Below are 9927 nucleotides of genomic sequence, written 5' to 3' on the forward strand. Positions count from 1 at the left end.
CGCACACACACACACAAAGTCTATTCCACATTTCTCCACCAGGCTGCCTATACTACCTGATCTTGGTGGGGTGAAGAGCCTTGTTTTCTCATAGACTTGAACGGATGGGAGGCTTAGGAGGAAACAGGCTGCTGGAGGATGATTGTACAATGAAAGAGGGGGGAGTCGGCTGTCACCTAAATAACGGAAGAACAAAACCCCCAAACCAATATGATTAAAATTTCACTGCAATTGTCTTGGCCATTGAATTTCCTTTTAAGAACAATTTCTTTTCCAGCAAATGTAATGAGAATGAGAAAATTAAAAAGTGGGAGAAATATTTAGCACCGTCCTAACACAAACAAATCCCTTGTTGGTAGAACATCTCATAGATCAGGCAATCCACTGGTAATACATAAAGTTGCTTAGGAACTTATTAATTTTCTTGTGAAAACTGATCCAGAACTAATCAAATTAATCAGATAAAATTAATGCCATAAATCTAGAAGATTAAGGACCATGCTGTGTCTTTTTATTACTTCTTTGATGAACTGAGAAATCCTCCTCAAGAAGTTATATTTTTAATATCTTATAAACAATGGGAAATTGCCTATGGAACCAAATGGCAGTAAGTGACAGAACAAACGATAATTATATAATAACAGAAAGTTCACAATTAAACTGCCAAAGAGGAAGAGCTAGGCCCCTTTCAGCCAAAATAGTGCACTTTTAAATTCCACTGGTTTGAATGGAAGACAGGGAGCCCATGAGTATTTTTTTTTTCATTTTTTTGCAGTAAAATTGTTGGAATTAGAAAGTGCTGAAGTTTGCCTGGATTACAAGCTTAAAACATGAAACTGAAACTAACCCTATAGTCCCAAATATACTTATCTAAGTAAGCATGTATAGGATTGCACTGTTAGGCTGTAAGCCTATACTCACTTGCATGATAGTAAGCTATATTCAATACAGTGAGATGTACGGAAACACATACAGGATTTTGCTGTAAGCTATGTATCTATATGAACCAATGCATATTTATTCTCACTTCCATGGTTCTCAGTCAGATTTCATTTGGGGTACTGCAATGTGCTGTACATAAAAATATCTTTGAAGAATGTCTCGGAGGGTTGACAGAGTTAAATACCTGCCAAGGCCCAGACCGAAGCTGCTGACCAGAGTGCTTGGGGTTGTTCCTTTTTACCTTTGCAGCCTGTTCCCGATAAGCAAACATGGATAAGATTTGCACTTCAGGACACTATGACTTGGCTTGATTGATGGTCGAAAAATTCTGTACTCTTTTGGGAAAGGCTGCACTTCATTTCACCTGTGCATCATAACTGTTTTTATTAGATGAGGATGAGGATGATATTGATGATGATGATGTTATTTTATTGATTTTTATATGCATGCTACATTACATAAATGTGGGAAAGAGTTAGGGTTGGAGTTGGACTTTCAGATTCACCCAGGTCTCTGACACTTTAATGATTTCCTTCTTAATAATGAATTCTTTTAAAAATCAGATTTTTGGTGTGTTACTTGAGCATAGTAAAAGTAAAGAAGGTACTGTTGATTCTTGCACCATCAAATAGGAAACAGTAGAACATTTATGTGGTATTGAATATAGACCCATGCTGCCTTTAAGAATTTTTAAACATGCAATCAATCAATCAATCATTATTATGTTGCTGGCAGAAGCAACACCTGGGATGCAAACAAAGGTACAATTATGGAAAGAGAAAGACACCATTAACAAGCTTGCTAAAGTGTTAGGAGCCAGAGAAAACCCCTGGTACAAAGTGCAAGGTCAAAGAAAAGATGGCTATTCCAACCTCATATATGGCTCTATTGAATTTTTGTAAAGCAACCTTACCTTATGTGTGAAATTTCTATTAGGTTGAACACTTTATTGTTTAGTACACATGTGTATCTGCCTGGAGGCGCATGGAACTCTTGCTCACAGGCATGGTCATCTCCTCCCAATTTCTGTGAGGCAGGAAGTGAGACAGCAGCAGTTCAGGCAGGGTGGACCTTGGTGTTGAAGGTCAGGGCCTCATCACCCATTTGATTCTCTTCTTGTGATGCTGTGATTGAAGTGTTCTTAAAATTCACATGCAAAATGGCTCATGCATGGTGTAGTTCTTTTTTCATCAGATTGGACAAGCCCTTGTTTTTTGCTTGCTTACTTTATTGTGCCAGAGGATGTATCAGGAATATAGAAGCAGTTCTTAAGCTTGGAGTGTGGTTGGCCAGTGGTGAGGGAGAAATGCAATGGCAATTGTGCGCTTTAGAAGAAATCCACGTGGCCATCTGAAGTGGAAAACCTTAAAACTGCTTAATCCAAGGTTTCGTTTCAATAGATCTTGGTGCAGCATGACCCTAGTTGTCTTCTGCCACTAATACATTTCACCCAAGTTATAATGGGATATGCAGTGGTACCTTGGCTCACGAACAAATTGGTTCACCACTAAATCGGGTCGTGAACAAAAATTTCATGAAAATTTTGACTTGGGTCACAAACTCCGCAGTGGGTGGTGACCAAGATCGCAGTCATCTCCCCCACCCCACCCCTCAAGTGGGGAGATGGCCACAATCGCAGTTGTGTTCATGCAGGGAAGACGTGTGTGATCACGGGTGTACTCCTGCAGGAAATACGGGCACAATCTCAGCCATCTCTCCCCCCCACACAACCAGCATGATCACAGCCATCTCCCCACCACCACGAGTGACTGTACAAATAACAAGTGACTATAGACAGATTTTTCACCAAAATTGACCCTGCAGCTAAGAGACAAAGAAGAGAGGAAACCCCTGGAAGAGAGCTCCCCAATGTCCTTATGGAGGGGAACTCTCCCTCAAAACAATAACCTCCCCCCAACCTAGGTTGGTGTTCTCTAGTATTGTACAGTACTTTGTTGTTCTTTGTCACTTTGCTTCAATTTTTTCTGATTAAAAATAATTAGTTACAGAATGGATTAACCTTATTTACATTGAACCTTATGGGGAAATTTGACTTGGGTCACAACCGATTTGGGTCACAACCAGAGTCGTGGGATGGATTAAGTTTTGAGCCGAGGTACTCCTGTATAGGGTTGAGAATATGGGGTTGAATCTAGATTCTGTCTTGCTTTCCACGGACTATTGAAAACTAGGAAATAAGTCAATCACAATGAATTTAAGCCCCATTCATTTCTGCTCTGATTAAATCAAGATCCAAACATGTTCCTTATGAACAACCATGAATCTGATCATAACATGTGAGGTGCCGATTTGTCACTAGTACATCACAACTTCATTTCATGGTTAACTGAGTTACATTCACACATTTACATGCAGTGGAGGTTTTTGATTCCTTTGCAAACAACAAGACGTGTGATACCTTCTACAGCAGAGAAATGCTATTTACTTCTTCAGTGTGGTATTGTAGCAACTCATTCTCCTTCCTTGTCTGGAGATATCTTTTTGGACCTTCTCACAAACTTGTTTTATTTTAATCATCTAACATAAATTGGTGTCATCAGCAATCTTCACTGCTCACTCTTAATTCCAGCTAATTTATGAATAAATCAAAGAACTCACACTTCAATTAAAGCCAAGAAAAAGACGTCATGTGGCAACCGAGGAAGGGCAGCAGAGCAATGTGTAAAAGAATGGGGCAGCAAGGAGCACAACAATAGGGCATATTCAAAAGCTTCCCCAAAGTCTTCTTTGCATGAAGCATTAATCATGCATTTGTCACAGTTGTTTAGATTATATTATGACCCTCCAGTTTTTCTTGGTATCTAAGCAACATTTTTGCACAAAGAGAAGGGTGTGTGTGTGTGTGTATGTGTTTTATAACAGGAAAAAATATTACTGTCACTTAAGTGAAAGAGTGAAAGTGAAAGAAATGTTAAAGTGGAAGAAAGTTCAATTTCCTCTTTGTCTCTGTGCTATTCTTCTATACCACAGTGCCACCTAGAGGTTATGTGGCAGAAAAGCAAGAAAGAAAATGCTCCAGAAAACTAGATCTCTATTCTGCCATGAAACCAAAGTAGATACAGTGTCATTACAGCCTCAATTAGAAAAGCTCTGAGTTAGAAGCCTCTTTCATCCAGAAAATTGGGAGACAGAGTCTGATACAATACCTTTAGCCACAACAGAACACCCATGCTATTGAAAAAGATTCTCTCTATATAAATATTGCTTGGTTCGTTAAAGAATATAAGAGTCTTTGAAGTGACTTTCCTGACCCTCAGCCATCATTCAAAGAAATGTATGGGGACCCGTAGTTTTATAGGAATAAGATGCAAAAAGTAATTCTGAAAATATCCAACAGATTCAGTGGTAATTTCAACTATACACTTCAGGGGATACTTATGTATTTAAAATATTTATCCTATCTGACAGCTTTCAACTTCAAAAGCAAATGAAAATGATATTATGTGTAAAATGGAAAGGGATATCAAACACAATTGGCATATTTGCAGGTCACACTATTAGACAGTTGAACTGATTGTGGGTTGTCCTTCCACCTCAGTGCTCCACTCCATATCCCAGGAGTTTTGGCAGCTAAAATTGCCTTGTGTTTGGTCCCTGTCATGATTGCAAGCTCCTTTTTTTTTTTGCTCAGTATGGCTTTTATTACTGTCTGTTATTTTTCAGAGATTGCCTTTCATGATCTCCAAGCTGACAGTCAGTGACAGCCCTCCAAAATGCCCAAGTAACTCACAAAAGGGCTATCACTGTTTCACTACCCACTTTTTTAAAAATGCAAAGATGTGCACAATTATGTATTTTTAATTAATTGGGTTTGTGGAATTGTAAGGAATACATTTGCAGGAACCCAAAATGAGTAGCTTTGTCTGGACAATATCCCAACACGTTGCACTTTGTCTGCTGCCAAAGTGCAACATGTTCACCATGGACATTGACCCAGTGAGTCTGCAAAAAGGTTTAATTGCTGCTGCTGTTGTTATTTTGCTTTCCCCTGTCCTCAATCCAAAAACAAACCTACATGAGAAATAAAAGTCTTAAATGACCTTTCTTGTGAAAAAGTAGATTACCAGTAGATCACTCTCTTTGTGGCAAGATCGTTCAGGGGATACCACTTAGGATTCTCAGAGTTCTTTCACTTTCCAGTTTTCCACTTTGTATTTGTGCTATTCTTCTATTCCACAATGCCACCTAAAGGGTATGTAGCAGAAAAGGAAATGCTCTTATGTAGTGCTCAGATTTCAGTTATGCCATGAAGCTAAAAGCAAATGCACTGGAATAAAAGCTTCATGTAAAAGGAAGGAAGGAAGGAAGGAAGGAAGGAAGGAAAGAAGGAAGGAAGGAAGGAAGGAAATTATACTCTCAGGAAGGTGGAAAAGTGTGAGCCATCCAGACAAGTCCTGTTGGATTAGACCAGAGGTCCATCTAGTTCAGCATTCTGTTCACACAGTGGCCAACCAGCTGCCCACAAAGTATGCAGAAGCAGGACATGAGTTCAACAGCACTTTTCTACCCATGTTCTCCAGCAATGTGTGTACACAGGCCTACTTCCCTTGATGTAGCCATTAGGCTATATTAGAGGAGAGAAAAAGAGAGGGAGAAAAACTATATGTACATATAGTAGCATGTAGTAGCGTATGCCCATTAGGACTAGCACCCGGCATCAAGAGAACTGCCAAGACTCAAACCTCCTTTCTAACTCCTTCCTAAGTTCAAGAAAGCCTTTGGCTATGGGGCAGCATACAAATGCAACAAACAACAAACAAACTTGGGGGTTTGACAGGGAGAATTGGGGTGTGCGGATTGACAGGGATATAGAAACATAACATAGAAACAGAGGGAGTCAGAAGGGGCCTCCTGGGCCATCTAGTCTTGTTCCCGGCTCCAGCCGGCTCCGCTCATGACATGCCCATGACATGTCCAGCCTGTCCTTAAACAATCTCACCGATGGTGCTTCAACCACCTCTCGTGAAAGCCCATTCCATACCCTCAGGGTCCCAACCGTCAAGAAGTACTGTCTGGCGTCTACCTTGCTTCTTGAATATGTGCATATACAAACGCCCATGCCTGTTACGAAACCTTGGGCAGTCCTGCCAAAAGAAAGTTGTGAAATAGTGGAAGTTAGATACAGAATTGTAGGTCTTTTACATGAAGACCTACAATTGCAGCCTGATGGAGGAGGGGCAGGGAGACACATTAAAAGATTGTTTTAGTTTTATGTAACCAGGAACTAATCCTAGTAATACCAATGGCAACTCATTCCATTAATCCATTAGAAACAATTAGGAAGGAAGATGAAAGGTTTATTACAACAAAGTTCAGAGTTCAGTGATTGATTTTTCCTCATGAAAACTGAAAGTCTGAAGAAGCCATATATTAGCATAATTATTTTCAATTCCAATACTCATTATTTTTCTTATGAAGACCTAAACAAATCCATGAAAAACACATTAAGGGCTTACAGCAATGTTACTAGGGCAGTCCTATTTCCTTCCCTAAATATACAAAACATGGTACAATAGAACATCTGATAACTATAAATATGATTTAGATGCGACATCTGTGTCCCATCAGTCTGAACTATTCATCTTTTAATAGAGGTACTTTTTGATTTCTTATAGTAAGGTTTCTAGTATTATTGTAACACAGAAGGGTTACAATTGACAAACCCCATCTGTTTTGAAATGGCATTCTGAAGGTAATCCCACTTGGCTTCTATTTTTAGTTAGCCTACATTGATAATGATCTGTAAGAGGTTTACAATTGTTATATAGTACGTAGTTTCTCTTTGTATCCCAGTTGGATGTGAGCCATTGACAGGTGCATATGTTTAAGCAAACCTGAGCAAGGAAAAGGGCAAAGTGATTTCAACAGGATGGGTGCCAATGAATCAATCGAGGAGATCCTTGCTATGGAAAACCACCACTGGTATGCAAAATTCATGAAAGAGTGCCCATCTGGACAACTCAGCCTGTATGAATGCAAGAAGCTCCTTGGGCTTGAAAATCCAACTGACCAGGCAAACATCTATGTTGAGAAAGTGTTTGATATCTTTGATGCAAATAAGGTAAGTGTTCTTCCTAGAGTGCATTGCTTTGGTTGAATTTTATATGACTTTTTCCAATTATTTGCATATTGATTGACTCAACATTTTAATTTGAAATCATACTTAGATTTACCTTGCCATTTTGGAATAACTGCATTTAGAGGCAATAAACATAGGTAGTAAAGGATCTGTACCACTTTGAAGTATTTTTAATAATGCTGGCAATTGAAACAGACACTTTTTAGAGCACTGAAATATTTATTCTGAGATTAGTCTTGCAAGATGAAAAATGCCATGCCAAGCATTAACTTTTTATATTGATGCACTTGCAATGACATTCCTTAGCAACAACACTGAAGAAAAGGAAAATTCTCATGCTAAGAGAATCTAATAAAATCTTACCAATGCTTTTTAGACATGTTCAATGTTTCATTTCATTTCAACTGTAAGAACATAAAAAGAGTCTGGTGGGACCAGGACCAGAACAAAGGGTAAGCGTCTTGTCTTGCACAGTGGCCAGCGAGAAGCCCAAAAGACAATAGCCCCGTCCAATAGCATTCAGAGACATGCCTCTGATCCTGAGGGAGCCACCATGACTACTAGCCACTTATAGTCTCCTCCTCCATGAATGCGAATGTTCTCTTTTAAAGTTGGTAGCCACTGTCATAACTTGTGTTTGTAAATGTTAACTATGACTTCTGAAGAAGTAAGTTCTTTGCTTAGTGCTTGGTATCTTAGTTTTACTTAATGATCCTAATGTTAAAAGAAAAAAATGTGTCTCTTGCTCAGTCCTCCACCCAGTACTGCATGCCTAATTTTATACACCTTCAGAATGTCTCCATTCACTCACCCTTTTTCCTCCTAGCTAAATAGCCTCAAATGTTGTGTATTTTACTAAGGCAGTTGTTCCTGCCTGTTAATCATTTTGGCAGACACTTTCTGCAGTCTTTCCAGCTCTGCAATACCCCTTCTGAGATGGTTTGCACCTTACTTTTGTTTAAACACATTACAATGCTAGTCATTTTCTTTTTATCCCTTTTCAAATGATTCCTAGCCTGGTGCATGCCCTTTTTATTACAGTCACCATTACTTATAGATCCTAAACAGAGATAAATATAGATGATATAGATACAGTCACATATGTACTTCCTTTAAAATTCCCATTCCCATTCTCACAATGTTTGGTGGATAAAATATTAAAACAAATTTGCTTCTTAAAAAAAGAACACACACACACACACACACACACACACACACCAAATTCAAAATGCAGTTGAACTTTTTGGAATACCTACATCCATGGCGCACCAATGTTGAAAATGTGGCACTGGCTCCCTACATGCTGCATTGGGGATTCACCAGCGTGACACCACACAGCACATCCAGCACTACCCACAAAGCTCTCCACTCCCAACCCCGCTTCAAAATTTTTAGTTTTAATCAAAAAACCTTGCAGGATTTTGGAATAGTCTTCATCTCTCCTTTTCTACCCTCTAGCCTTGCTCTTTCTTTTCCCCTTTGCCTTGCTATTTCTTCCTTCCTCTCTTTCTCCAGCCTGGCTATTTGTCTCTATGTTTTAGTTGATTGTTTCACCCCCCCTTCTAGCCCCTAGCCTTGCTCCTTTTTGGCCCCATTGGCTTACCTGATTATTTGATTTCTATACTGCCCAGTATGTATGCCTTTCCTTCTCCTTCCAAACTTTGCTATTTCCTCTCTACTTCTTTAGCTCATGATTTTGGTACTCCTAGCCTTTCTGTAACCTTTCTCCTTGCCTTTTGCCCCTCTGTTTCAGCCTCACTATTTCTTCCCTGCCTCTTTAACTCACTGTTTCTCCCCTTCTAGGTTCTAGTCTTGCACTTTGCCTTTCTGTAACCTATCTCTCACCCTTTTGCCTTGCTATTACTTCTCCCCACCTCTTTATTCTGTTGTTTCTCCCCTCTCCCCATATCTAGCCTCTGGTTCTTCTTCTGCCACCTCTTCAGCTTCGTTTTTGACAATCCTGGCCCCTACAGCAACTATTATATGACTTGCCACATTCCCGGTGGAAGCCCTTTTGTGGTGGGGCTCACAAGTTTCTCCATGCCCCAAATGTGCTCACAAGTACAAAAGGCTGGAAACTCCTCAAGTTTAAGGTTTTGGTAGGTACAAAGCCCTAAACAATTCCAGATCAGGATATTGAAGAGATCGCCTAAAGTCCTATTGGTCTGCTCACTTTCTGTAATCATCGGGAGATTCCTTCTCAGAGTACCCAAGTTTTCAGAGCTTTGGTCCACCATGGCTTGAAATAAGGGCATCCATGTCATAATTCCAAATCTCTGAAGCTAGCTGCCTACCACTACAATCTAGCCATCCACCAAGCCTTCTAGTTTTATAGTGCCTACTAAGAACATACTTCTAATAGGCATTCACAGGAAATTAGACTTGCCTTCTTTGAGTACACTTGTTTTTGTACATCACTTAGAAAAAAGTGATTCATAAATAACGTTAACATGACTCGTGAATAGTGTTAAATGTGTTAGCATTTGCACATTTTAGTAAACAGTGTTTTCAATTTCTAGGGATGTCAATCTTTGGTAATTTTAAATAAGCTTTTGCTGATAGAAAATGGGCTACAGAAAAACATCCTGAGAAACATATTTCTACAGTCACTATGCCTTCAGTTGATTTCTTTGCATGTCACATTATTACATATCAAGTGAAGGGGATGTGGTGCACATAAGACAGTACTCCAAAAAGAAGCAAAATCAACACCGATGCATTGCTGCTCTTTTTGATCATTCATTGCAACATACAGAGACTGCTAGTTTTTTTGCAAAATGGAGAAGATTAAATCCTAGAAATAGATGCTTTAATCGACTTTAGCAGATGGTGAGTTGTGATGGAGCTTAAAGAGGAGCAGAATGACATCAACAGAAGTGTTAGTA

The sequence above is a fragment of the Varanus komodoensis genome, unplaced genomic scaffold, assembly GCF_004798865.1.
Source record: "Varanus komodoensis strain SLA01 unplaced genomic scaffold, ASM479886v1 scaffold4, whole genome shotgun sequence".
Taxonomy (NCBI): Eukaryota; Metazoa; Chordata; class Lepidosauria; order Squamata; family Varanidae; genus Varanus; species Varanus komodoensis.